Below are 12,617 nucleotides of genomic sequence, written 5' to 3'. Positions count from 1 at the left end.
AGTGACAAATGCAGTAATTAAAACCTAAGGAAAAACCTGCCCCAGAAAATGGAACAAAGAGTAAAATTAATGAGCTATGAGCCATGAAGTTGAGCTACGCAGGAATGGCTGTGAGTCATACCATGGTGTAAGAAAGGTGAGCTTGTCTTTTTACAAAAATGAATGGCGTAAAAACAGTCGGGGGAACCTTGATACAGGACCAAGGGATACAGCTATGGAAAAAGAAAGACGAGAAAGCGGCCAGTCCCAAGCACTTACAAAATCTACATTTTTAGAGAAAAAGTGGTGGACGACTACAAAGGAGGCAGAAATAGGGTTGTTTGGTGTCAGAAGGTCAAGATCTGTTTTCCTACTCTTGGAGAATGACCTTTGTGCTTATTTTATTGCGAACATAGGGGCAATTAAACAATTCCTTCTAGTTCTACCAAATCTACTGCCCACCTGCTTCCACACTCACTCATTTTCCTCCTCTCCAAGTAACTGGAATAAACTGTTCCTTTTTTTTTCTAATTCTCTCCGTGGTATTCCTGCTTACCCACTCTGGGACTTCCTTCCTCTTTCTTTTCTATGTTATTAATTTTTATTCTTTGTAGGATAAATCATAACCATGAGGAAATTTTCCCTCCTTAAAATTCAGCTCCCTTCAGTACCAACCTGACACCTCCTTTCCCATTTATAGTAAAACTAAAGAATTATTTATATTCCCTTTTCCACTTCTTTACTTCCCATCTATCTTGAAAACACTCCAATAAGCCTTTTATTCGGATCATTCCACCGAATCATTCTTGTCAAGTTGGCAATGACTCTGTCTTGCCAAATCTAGTGGTCTTCTTACTCAACCTCCCAGCACACTGACATCACTAATCACTCCTTTAAACTTTTGCACTGGGTTTACAACATACCAGACTCACTTGTTTTTTCTTTTCTATCCCTGGCAGCTCTTCAGTTTCTTATGCTGGCATCTCTTCTCTCTGACCTCTAAATGCTAGGGGCTTGGAACTCTTTTCTTTTCTCTACTTTTCTCTTTAAGAGAAAGAGACTCTTCTAGTCTCATGGGTTTACCTACTGCCATCTGTAAGTTTCTTCTGCCCACATTTGTGTCCACAGTGCTTATTCTCCCTTGAGAAGTAAACTCATACAAAACTGATTCCCTGATACCCTCTATAGCTATTCAGTAGAAATTCTGTGTACATCCTGGGTGAAACAGAGCTTTTGCTTTTATTCATTCACTCTCCCAAGACCTGTTCATGCAGGTCTAGAAGTAGATATAGAGTTTGAGTTAGGCATATGGAATATTCATTAGAGCTCAATACCTGAGAAAGAGGAGGAGGGTGAGGTGAGAAGCAGGGTTAGGAAGAGGGAGAATTTGTGGGGAGTTAGCCCAACAAAGTCTTGGCTTGCTCTGCGGAGAGAGCTCTGGAGTGCATATAATCTGTTAGGGTTGTTCCAGGTTATCTACAAAGCCAGATCTTATATAAATAGCCAGATCTTTAGAGTCCTACCTTATCTGTCATTGAATGTGGGCTTTCCCGCAAGAGTGAGTTCTTGGATGTGGCAGCTCCATGCAGTGGAGCAAACCACAAAAGCACTTACAATTGGAGGCTGTATCTCTAATTCCACATGTTTTTTTTTTAATCACTACTGTTACTTTGGGTCACCTAAGAAACTTTATAGAGAATACCATCTTTGTGCTTCACTTAGGAATCTAAGAATTGTGCTAATTTTGGTACTGTATCCCTAGCACCCAATATTCATTGTATAACATTAGGACAATTTTCCCCATTTACTCTTCTTTCTGATCATAATTTCTGCAATGCTACTGCATATTTTGTGTGTGTGTGTGTGTGTGTGTGTGTGTGTGTTTGTACCAGGAACTGAACTCAGGGCCTTGTACTTGCCAGGCAGGCATTGCACCATTGGGCTACATACTTGGCCCCCTGCCTATTGTGTTCTAATTGAAAGATGTCTGTAAGGGCCAGTTTATGACACTGGACCTATACAATTGTGAAGGTGATTATCATTAGAAATATTCAGTCTGTTTGTAAAGATAAGCAGAAAATAAATGGAAGAAATTAATGATGTACAAGAATCTCCATCAGTATCTTAAACTAGAAATAATAATCCTTCATCTTGGGTTTTCCTCAAAGTATATATGGTTTTTCAATGTAAAGCAATTAAAAAACACGATTTGTATGTAAAATGGTTCTCTATTTTCTGTATGGTGAATTTATGGGGAAATACTTTATTTTATGTTTAGTCTCATGCTTTAAAATTATATAAAATGCAGTTAGATAACACCATCATAATGCTTAAAAGTAAATCTTTATACACTGGGGTCAATTCTTGCAGGCCCAAACAAAAAAAACTGTTTTTTTTTTTTCAAAGTATCTTGAGCAAATCTTTTATTCTGCTTCTCCTCTATTTCATTTTCTATATAAAGCTCTGTCATGGTTTATGTCAGTGGCTCCCAAGCTTCATGCATTTACGTTATGCATCTATGATTGGTTCATTGTATAGTGCTTGGATTGATGGTGTCAGTGCTACACCTACATAGGAGTGGAACCAGGATGTGATATAATGGCAGGAAGAAGGCGTGTCTTGCTCTCTTGCTGGTTTTCTGCCTTGCTGTTTGCAGCCTCGAGGAACTGTGGCCCTGCCGTGCCACCCTGCCTTGGAGCCAACTGAGTATGGACTGAAACCTCCCAAAACTGTAAGAAATAAACTTTTTCTTTCCCAAATTTGAGCTTCAGGTGTTTTGTCTCAGTGACAAGTAAAAAGTAACTAAGAAAGAATTTGATACCTCTGTTTTAGTTAGGGCTTGTGCAGAGAACAATTAGAATCAGAACATGGAGTTTATAATATTATTTTTATAATGGTCACAGGGAGTTAACACAAGATAATGCAGGAAATCTATCCACAACACCAAAAACATAGAATATTTAGTCAAGGGCCTAAATCCCTCAGCAATGTCCTACATGAGTCCAGTTGAAAACCCAGAGCTCATAACAATGCCTCCCATAAGTTCAGCGGGAGGCACAGAGCCACAAGAAGGACTCACACCAGTCACTTTATGGATCTGTGCTGGGAAGGCCCAAAGGTTAGTGATGGAAGCCAGAAAGTCCATGCCAGCGGGGTGAAGGAGCTGTGCTGGTAGATTGACGGTTCTATGCTGGAGCTGAGAAGTCACACTCACAAAAAGACCAGGGCTATCCTGAAAAGCACCACAGCCATCCTCAGCGACATGGAGGCCCTGAGCTCCTCCTCTGACAAGCACAGTCAAGTACCTGCCAGGAAGCCAGCATGACGAGTTCATCCTGGAGACCAAGCAGCACATGTCTTCCCCTTCAGAACCAGAAAGCAATGCTCAATGTGAGGACCAAAGCTTCTCCAGGAAAATCTAACAGCTCAAACAGCAACTCATAGGAGAATCCACAATGCCTCATCATTACTAAAAGCTTAAAAAGTAGCACCATGAAAAGGAGCAGGTAACATCATGCCTTATCCCATGACCCACCAAACTTGTCTGAGGTTACAAGGACCCTGGCCTGCTATGACTCAGGACATTTTTTTTTTTCCCAAATGACTTACCTTCTACTTAAATCCTTTCCATAATATTTTTTGGTCTAAAATGTTAAAGAAACCTCAGTCATTTTTATAGAGCAATAACAAGAAAAAGAGTTTCAACCATTATTTCTTGCTATCTTTTATGTTTCAGGAGATATTTAAGTGATTTATGTAGGTTATACCCCTGGTGAGATGGATACTGTGATTAAGTCCATTTTCCAAATGAGGAAACCAAGGATTAAAGTAGCTGACGGGCTTCATCTACAAAACTTGTACTTGCCAGGCAGGCACTGCACCATTGGGCTACATACTTGGCCCCCCCGCCTATTGTGTTCTAATTGAAAGATGTCTGTAAGGGCCAGTTTATGACACTGGACCTATACAATTGTGAAGGTGGAGGGCTTGCTGAAGTCGATGCCCCTAGCCTATTTGTATATCATTCAATTTTCAGCTAACATATATGCAATAGATCTTCTAATGTTGCTGACTCCTTATCAGAACACAAAAGGAATGTCCAGAGAAGTATTTGACTCATGTAGGATTATAAACCATCTGACATTGGGTCATAGTCTGGATCCTTGTCCTTTAAGTCTGATGGTCCTGCATTTAACATGATTAGGATTCTGGAAGACAAGTAACTCATCACTGGATTTGGACTCAAAACTGACTTGGGAGGCAGAGAGAGAGAGAGAGAGAGAGAGAGAGAGACAGAGAGAGAGACAGAGAGAGAGACAGAGAGAGAGACAGAGAGAGAGACAGAGAGAGAGAGAGAGTTTTAGTTACTTTTCCTTTTCAACTTCTTTTAGTTCATTCCCATCATGCTAAGTTGGCAATGTTTAGCCTATACAAAGTGCTTTCATTGATTTAATGTCTAACCGTATGGGTATCTGGGTAAGGCTCAGGAGCAAAATCTTTTTCATTCAATTATCTTCCAGGACTTTTCTCCGAAATCATTCCACATGCTTGTTTGGCAAGTGAGACCAACACAAGTTACTGTGATATATTTTGAGGTATTTTGCATGCTTCATTTTAAGAATGATATGCAAGGGTGCACGGAATGTTTTTTCCATTCAAACTTAATCTTATCATCTATCTGCCTATCTACTTATCTTTTTACCTATTATATAATTTTCAGTTATGTTTTTATTTCTGTAAGAACTAGATAAGAAGAGAAATTCACACACCAAACGACGCATAATAAAATAATGGCCTCTTTCACAGAGCAAACAGCTGACTTTCTACATACTCTGATTCAACTATTTTTAGAAGACTTTTTCTAAAGCATTGCATTGAACCTGATTCACAATTTCAGAACCATTTCTGAGGCTGACTGCCAAACCTACAAATTAGTAAAATTAATAGGAACAGTGACTCCATGCAGTGGCAGCAAAAGAAAAGCAATTGCCAAAGTATGCCACAGACTTTGATCTACAAAACCCTTTCAACAGATTGCCTGGCTGGAGTTTGAATTCTTATTTGCCATGGTATTAATGCATACTATTTCTCATGGATGAAAACAAATGATTGTGTTGAAGAATAATTTGCCACCTCTTCTAGAAGAGTTTTATAGAACTATTCAAATCCATGTGATCAATGAATTATTTATAAACTACAGTGCTACATCTCATAGCAATGCTATTGTTAAGGATCTGTCAGCCTTTCCAATAGATCCTGCCCTTTTTCCCTCACTGAGCATGGATTATTTGCTCATTCTAAATTGTAACAAGTAGAAACTTGGTGGAGAGAATGACATCTTATTTAAAAATCAACAATGGCTCAGTAGACAGCAAAGAAAATTGTCCTTGCCCCCATCACATTTAAATCCTCAGGGATGCAAAATTTGGAGGCAAGGGAGTTAGAATAAGAATATGTTTTATCAAAATAAGACCAAGATGGCTTATTGTTGAGGAAATGATTCAGTATATTTTCACATAAGATTTAAGATAAAATGAATATAGGAATGAAGTGGACCAAATGGTCCAGCTCATACACTATCTTTTCCACATTTATTGGGGTCATTGTCCCCTGCCAAAGCCAGACCTAGCCCTAAATGATCCCCAAATGGCATTTCCCAACATATCTTTTTTCAAATTATCTTAAACTGCCCAGCACATTACTTGTCAATTGCAACCCTATTATAGTTCCTTTTGCTGCTGAACCTTGCTGACCATCCATACCTAAGACCTCTTACTTGTTGATGCAATAGTATTTTTAGAGAATGCATTTCACTACCCTCATTTTGTACAAAAACCAAATAAGTTTCTCAAAGCAATAGCTGTATCTGGAAGCAGGGTCTAAATCCTACTTTGAATCCGGTTAGCAGCTATTCTAGGCTCTGTGGGAGAACAAGATATTTCTTCAGTCCTCAATTAGCTTACCAGACCACCACTAAATATCTACATTTTTAAGCACCTTTAAAAAAAAAAGCATAAAGTGCCTGGTCCAAGTCTATAAAATCACAGGTGCTCAATAAAATAGGAATAAATAGGATTTGAATAGATAGGCTCTTAGAAATGATTTTAAAAATAAAGTCACTGAATGAATATATTTTCCCCATTGCCCCCAACCTACTAAGCCTACCATACTTTAAGCTATCCACCTCTGGGCTATTATAATAGCCCAGAGAAGGTCCAAGCATGGAATTCATGAAGGTCTTTGAATTTTTATGAAAACAATTCTTCATTTTTCCTAGCCTTTGACTGAAATTGAACAATTTCTTTATGCCTGTATATAACAAACCATATTATCCTAAGTAGAATCTGTCCTGTTACAAAACAAATCATAGAAAAATTTGTACATAACAGAGATTGAACCTATACTGAAATGATACTTATGCTCATCATTTTTGAAATGACAATAATCACTAAATTCTTTTATTTAATGACTTTATAAAGAAATATATGTTCTCAAGTGACAGTTTCCTTTAATATTTTACAACTGTGTGTACAATTTTTTGGTACACATTTAAACACATTTTCCTGAGAAAGCTAAAGGATCACAAGATCTTACTTCCTGGTACTGTTTATACTGGCTTTCATGCTTTTGCCGCATGCACTTGTTTGTAGTGCACACTCAGTGAGATGCTGTCAGTGTTCTTGTCAGGGATTCACTGTATCATACCTTTCCATGCTTCTACCATCCACAGGGGTGAAATCTAGACTCCTTGCCTTGCTATATACAAGATCCTGTATGGCTGGTCCTTAGCTTCTCTATCTTCTCACATCCCATCTACACCAACACTCTCATTTTTCACTCCACCTGGGACCTTCACGCTGATTTGCCTGCCTTTTGTTTTCGGTGGTTCTTCACTCTGGATAGAAATTGCATCCTGGCTTATCCTCTTGGCATTATCACTTCTCTGCTCAAAGGTCACTTTATCAAAAGAACTTTGCCCTATTTCAAATAAGACCTCAATCCCTTTTTCTTCAATTTGCCTAATTTCTTTATTGTTCTTTTTACCATCAACATGTAACATTGATCTCTTTTACTGGGTATCAAAGACTCAAGTTGTATAACAAAATGAGTAAGTAAGTTGTAAACAAGGAAATGAAAGAATAGGAAATGTACAGGTAAGACACAGCAACTTCTGGAAGGCTGTGTCAAGAGCCAAGCCAAATAGTATTCAAGGCTACTCAGCATTTCCCAGGGGTATCCTCCTGCCACAGAGAAAATTAACGTGATTTGCATAGTTTGACAATAGACTAGGTAATTTTACCATGGTCCTTAGCGAGGGGAATTCTGGGACATCTGAGCAAAATCAGTGTGTGTGCGGGGAGAATGAGGCCTGAGATTATTGAACTGGGTTTCCTATATAATCTCTCAAAGGCCTGTTTCTCAACTGCAAAATAGAGATAAGAACACTATCCAGTCCCCAGGGAAGTGTAAGGGTGATATGAAATAAGGCAAGTAAAACAGTTAGCTCAGTGCCCAGCATGTGGTGAGTGCTTGGTAATGGTTGTTGTCACTTTATTGTTTTCATTATAGAAATGCATCATCTGTCCATACTGCTATAAAGCTTCTGCTGGGGCTTCTTACCTGGGGCCCACAAAAGTCTTTTCAGGATTTGTGAGTCCCTTTAAATTAAATGCCAATTTTTTTTTTTTTTTTTTTTTTGGCATAAGAATATCTAGTTTTTTTTGGAAATGAAAGCCCAGTGAATTCTGCTACTGTCCTCCCCTGTTTGCCACCAGAGTCTGGCATTTAGGTGAACATCTAGGTGGACCTTAAAGAAGGATATGAAAATTGATGCAGAAATCCAGTGACTCAACAAAGATGTTTCTCAATTTAACTCAGAGAGTAGGAAAAATACTTGTCTTCATTGGAGCAAATACATTGCAGATTAAAGAGACAAATGTTTGCAAACCTCAGCGAGAAAATACTAGAGTTCAAAAGGATTTCCAACATGAAGGCTTAGAACAATGAGCCACCCTCTCCGCACAGTAGGTGTTGGGAATAGGAACAAGTTACTATAAAAAATCTGAGAAGCAACAGGGGAGCTTGAATTTTGGTGTGTGTCAAAATTCTCTGTGCTGTGTGTTAAAATGTCCAGAGATTCTGAATCAGCATGTGAGTAGTGAGACTCATAAATCTGCTTTTTTAAAAACAGGTATGCTGAGGAATTCTGAGACAGGTGGTACAAGCTCCACTTTTAAAAGGATGGATGGAAAAGAAAGCTATTAAAATATAAGTCTTCCTGTGTATCTGTTTCCAGCTCACCAACTTAACAAGTTTAAAGACCTTTAGGCTATAGGGTTTACCCTTCAGGTAGCAACTGAGACAAATTTTATGAAGTATCTTCTGTATCTTAAGTGTTGGAGACTTATGCAGTGATGGGAGGCTAACTATGCCTTATAGATCCTTGTAATTTCCTCCCTGGGAACCCGGCTCAGAAGGCCTGTATTTTCTGTCATTAATTCATAGGTTTATTTATTTTTTTTTCTACTGAGGAATGAGCCCCAGGGCCTTCACTCTGAGCTACATTCCCATGCCTAGGGTGGGTTTAGATTTGTGATTTTCCTGTCTTTCTGTACTACAGAGCTGTAGCACTATGCCCAGGTGCATAGTCATTTTTTTTTTTTTATATTGGCACACATTTTGCTCTGTCTAGGAAACCCTGGGTTATGACTTGTATCCTGGAATCTTGGATTTGAAAAAAGATCTACTTTAAAAATGCAGTGAGGCAAAATAATCAATGGTAGATTATTACTCAAGAGAGAATCACTTGCTCCCCGCGCCCCCTAACCTTCACAGGGGAAGACTGGCGATGGTTTAGTGATTTGTTTTCACTCATGGGGAATGGAAACTCCATGTTTTTGGTAACTGTTTTTACATTTCTACTCATTTATCGGTGTGTTAGTTTTCTGTGCTTGCTATCATAAATTATATAGGCTTGATCTTTCTTTCCAAGCACAGAAACTTTCTAATTTTTCTGTAGGTCAGGAATCTAAAATCAAAGTGCCAACAGACTGTATTCCCTCAAGTTCTCAAAGAGTGAGTCACTCCTTTTCTCTTCCACCTTCCTGTGGCTCTGATATCCCTTGGCGTGGGGTTGCTCAACATCAATTTCTGTTTTCTTATTCATGTGGCCTTCTCCCTCATGCCACCTTCTCTTCTGTTTTTTTTTTTTTTTTAAATTTAACTTTAAGCATCAGGCATTATTTTACTTATGGAGAGAAAAAAGTCAAAAGTTAGAATTATGAAAATTACTCATAGTTTTATGTAAGTTGTTAAGGACATATTGTCAACATCATTTTCTCTGAGAATCATTTGCATATTGCTGTAACATGTGCTGGAGATCAAAGGAACATTTTTTTGTGACAAAAAAGGATGGAGATAATTGTACACTCAAAATAATCTATTAGGAGACTGTTCATGGGGAAAACCATCAACAGAATATATCCACTTCAAGTATTTCACCAAGATCATTCCAACCCCACTGTGATTAGATGAAAATGTGATGTCACTCAGAACACACAGCACACAGTTTTCTCTTAGAAAAGATATAGGTGAAAAAAAGCAAGATGAAAAGAGTGACAACTCTACTCCCTCAGTCTTTTGTGTTTTATTAGGACCCTTGGTCACTGGATTTATGGCCCATCTGGATTGACTATCTCATTTTTATATCCTAAAAATAATTTCATCTGCAAAAGCTTTGTCTTAGTCAACTTGGGCTTTTATAATAAAATACTATACACTGGGTACTCACACATTTATTTTGCATAGTTCCAGAGCTCAAGAGGTCCAAGATCAAGATTCTAGCAGATTCTAAGTCTGATGAAGGCCCTTTTCTTAATTCATAGATGGCCACCTTCTTCGGTCACTCACATGGTGGACAAAGAAAAGGTTCTGATCTGTCCTTTTACTGGGACACTAATATCATCATTGGAACTTCACTCTCATTTAAACCAAACTGTATCTCAATGACTCTACCTTCAAGTACCATTATATTGGGAGCTACATCTGAATTTTGGGAAATACAGATATTCAATCCATAGCAGGTCTTTTATCCAAATAAAGTCACCTTTACAGGTTTTGGGAGTTAGAAATAGACAAGTCATTTTGGTGCCCACTATTTACCTCACTGTATTCTATGAGTTTCTGACCTCTACAATGAGAAGAATATGGTTCTTCAGTCTGAGTCTGTAGTGACTGCTAAAACTCAGCCTATACCCTGAAGCAGAGCACAAAGCTGATCTGCCAAATTTGAGCAAGAGGTAAGAATTTGAGCACAGTCCCATTGATTACTGTGTCCTAGGGTGACTTTGTAGTGGCATGTTATATAGTGAAAGCTTGCTGCTTCACAAAGGGTGAAAAACTGACTGATTCTTTTCTGGCAACAGCACTGTGTAAACTACTGACATGGCAACAGTTAAGATGTGACTGTGTTATGAAAATTACTAGGGAAGCTGATTTTGAATTATTGTACCAGATAATTTACCCCCAGATTGACTCTGGAGTATTCATTGTGCCTCAGAACTCACATACAAGAATATAGCTGGCAATTTGAAGAGGGCTGTGGAGAGAGGGGTGATTTTAGTGTTCCTTCCTTTATAAAGCAACTTATAGTTGCAAATGGTGATGACTCCTTTGGGTAATTTACATTTTTCTTTACAGCAAAGTAAATAAATAAATAACTTTTGGAAATCTAGTGAAATATGTCTTGCTATGGGATATTTTTAGCTGAATATATACTATCCTTAGTTCAACTATAAGAAAGGAGTTATTACTCAGATTAGGGGAGGTAATGGATGAAATTGTGAAAAACAGGTTTTGTCACCAAGCACACAGAAGGCAAAATATAGGAACAGTGCTTTCAATCAGCAGGGGAATAAAGTTAGCCTCAGTCACTACCCATGGAGTTTGTACATGGATGAACTTAAATAAGACTCATTTTCATAGCAAATTGTATAAATAGTCATTGCAGACATTGTGAATTACAGAAAGGGCCAATTTTGGTTCAATTTTGTGTCCCTCACACTTAGTGTCAATCATGGTGCTAAGTATGTGCTCAGTAAGTGTTATATGACCCAGGAGTAAAGGAATGAGTTCCTTAAAATTCGAGACAGATAGTATCATTCCATTGCTCACAACTTTTCAATGGCTCCCTTCTCACTGAGAGATAAATTCAAAATCCTTTTGGTGCTTTTCAAAGCTTTACATGGTCTGACTCTGAGCTCAAATCCTAACCTCATTCACTTACTTTTGCCTTACAGCTCACTCATTCTTCCCAATCTTCACAGTTCTCCTGTTTCTCAAATTTACCAGCATAACTTTGCCTCGGGTCCTTTGAACTGTCCAATCACTCTGCCCGTATGGTTCTTCCCCTGGATGTCTGTGCAGCTCACTTCCCCATATCTTTATGAGCTCACTCAGATGTTTTTCTCTTTTAGACTTTCCATGACCTTCATATATACATTGCAATGTCCATCTCACTCTTTAACACTTTATTTTTATTTATTTACTTTTAAAGGGGGAAAGCAAGAATGCAGTCCCCTACTACCATAAATTATGTTGTTGAGTTTCCCACATTTGGGGAAATAGTAGGGGTCAGCCCATCCGGAGCACAATGGACAAGCCTAACCCTGGGGAATCACCTTTGTGATAATGGTGTCTCCGCTGTCAGATAAGAATCCTTTACACTTCTTATTTCCATTCATTGTTTTATTTTTTCTTTATTCTTTTTCCAGTCTAACAATTGATTTTGATCTTTCTTTCTTTCTTTCTTTCTTTCTTTCTTTCTTTCTTTCTTTCTTTCTTTCTTTCTTTCTCTTTCTCTCTCTCTGTCTCTCTCTCTCTGTGTAGCCAAACTATAAATGCCAACAACAGAAGATGGTCTTATGATTTTTCCTTATTGTTATATCTTAAAATAGTACCTGACTCAGAGTAGTTATGCTGTAAATACTTACTAAATGAATGAAAGTGTGGAAGTTTGTGCCACACACTGGGCAATTCTTTGACAAAGAAATTCACTGTGGCTATTGCCTCAGTTCTCTGTCATTGCTGAGACAAAATATCTGATGCCCAAAATTAAGAATGAAAAAAGGTTATTTAGCTCACAGTCTGTAAAGGTTTCAATCCATAATTGGCGGACTCCCTGGCAGGGTGGCACATGGCAAAGGGGCAACAGTTCATGGTGACATAAGATACCAAAAGCAGCAAAAACAAAAGGAGATGAGCAAGCCTCTTCTCCTCCTGTTTAGTGTATAGACTAGTATCCTTTATGGAGGGTGAAACATTCACCACCCCAACCCCAACTCCACCAATAGACAATGAACCAATCACAAACTCTAGTTTCAGCTACCTGGGAAAATCCATCCCACCCCCCAACCACATGAGGCTTTGGGGGGGGCATCCAGACACAAACCATAACAACTATGAATGCTTTTGTCACAGTTTAGGGCCAGAGATTTCTCTAGAAAAACTCACTTGAAAGATATGCTAGTGTTCAGACAGGTTGAAGGTGTGTAGGAGATAATTCTTTATTTGTGATGATCTAACATTGACAGGTGGGATAGATTACACTAATGTGCAGTAGTGAGGGAGCTAGAATGTTG

The 12,617-nt window shown here is 38.4% G+C and overlaps 1 non-coding gene across 1 annotated transcript; it reads right to left on the bottom strand.

The window, feature by feature from the left end:
• Nucleotides 1–11,531: 11,531 nt before the first annotated feature.
• LOC111757894 (U1 spliceosomal RNA) lies at nucleotides 11,532–11,694 on the bottom strand. Its single transcript, XR_002792148.1, has one exon. It is a non-coding gene; the product is annotated as a U1 spliceosomal RNA (small nuclear RNA).
• Between the last annotated feature and the right edge of the window lie 923 nt (nucleotides 11,695–12,617).

The sequence above is a fragment of the Cavia porcellus genome, unplaced genomic scaffold, assembly GCF_034190915.1.
Source record: "Cavia porcellus strain 051 isolate PalLab524CR breed Dunkin Hartley unplaced genomic scaffold, mCavPor4.1 scaffold_13, whole genome shotgun sequence".
Taxonomy (NCBI): Eukaryota; Metazoa; Chordata; class Mammalia; order Rodentia; family Caviidae; genus Cavia; species Cavia porcellus.
The sequence above is the reverse complement of the archived record's forward strand: the minus strand, read 5'-3'. Positions and strand labels throughout refer to the sequence as shown.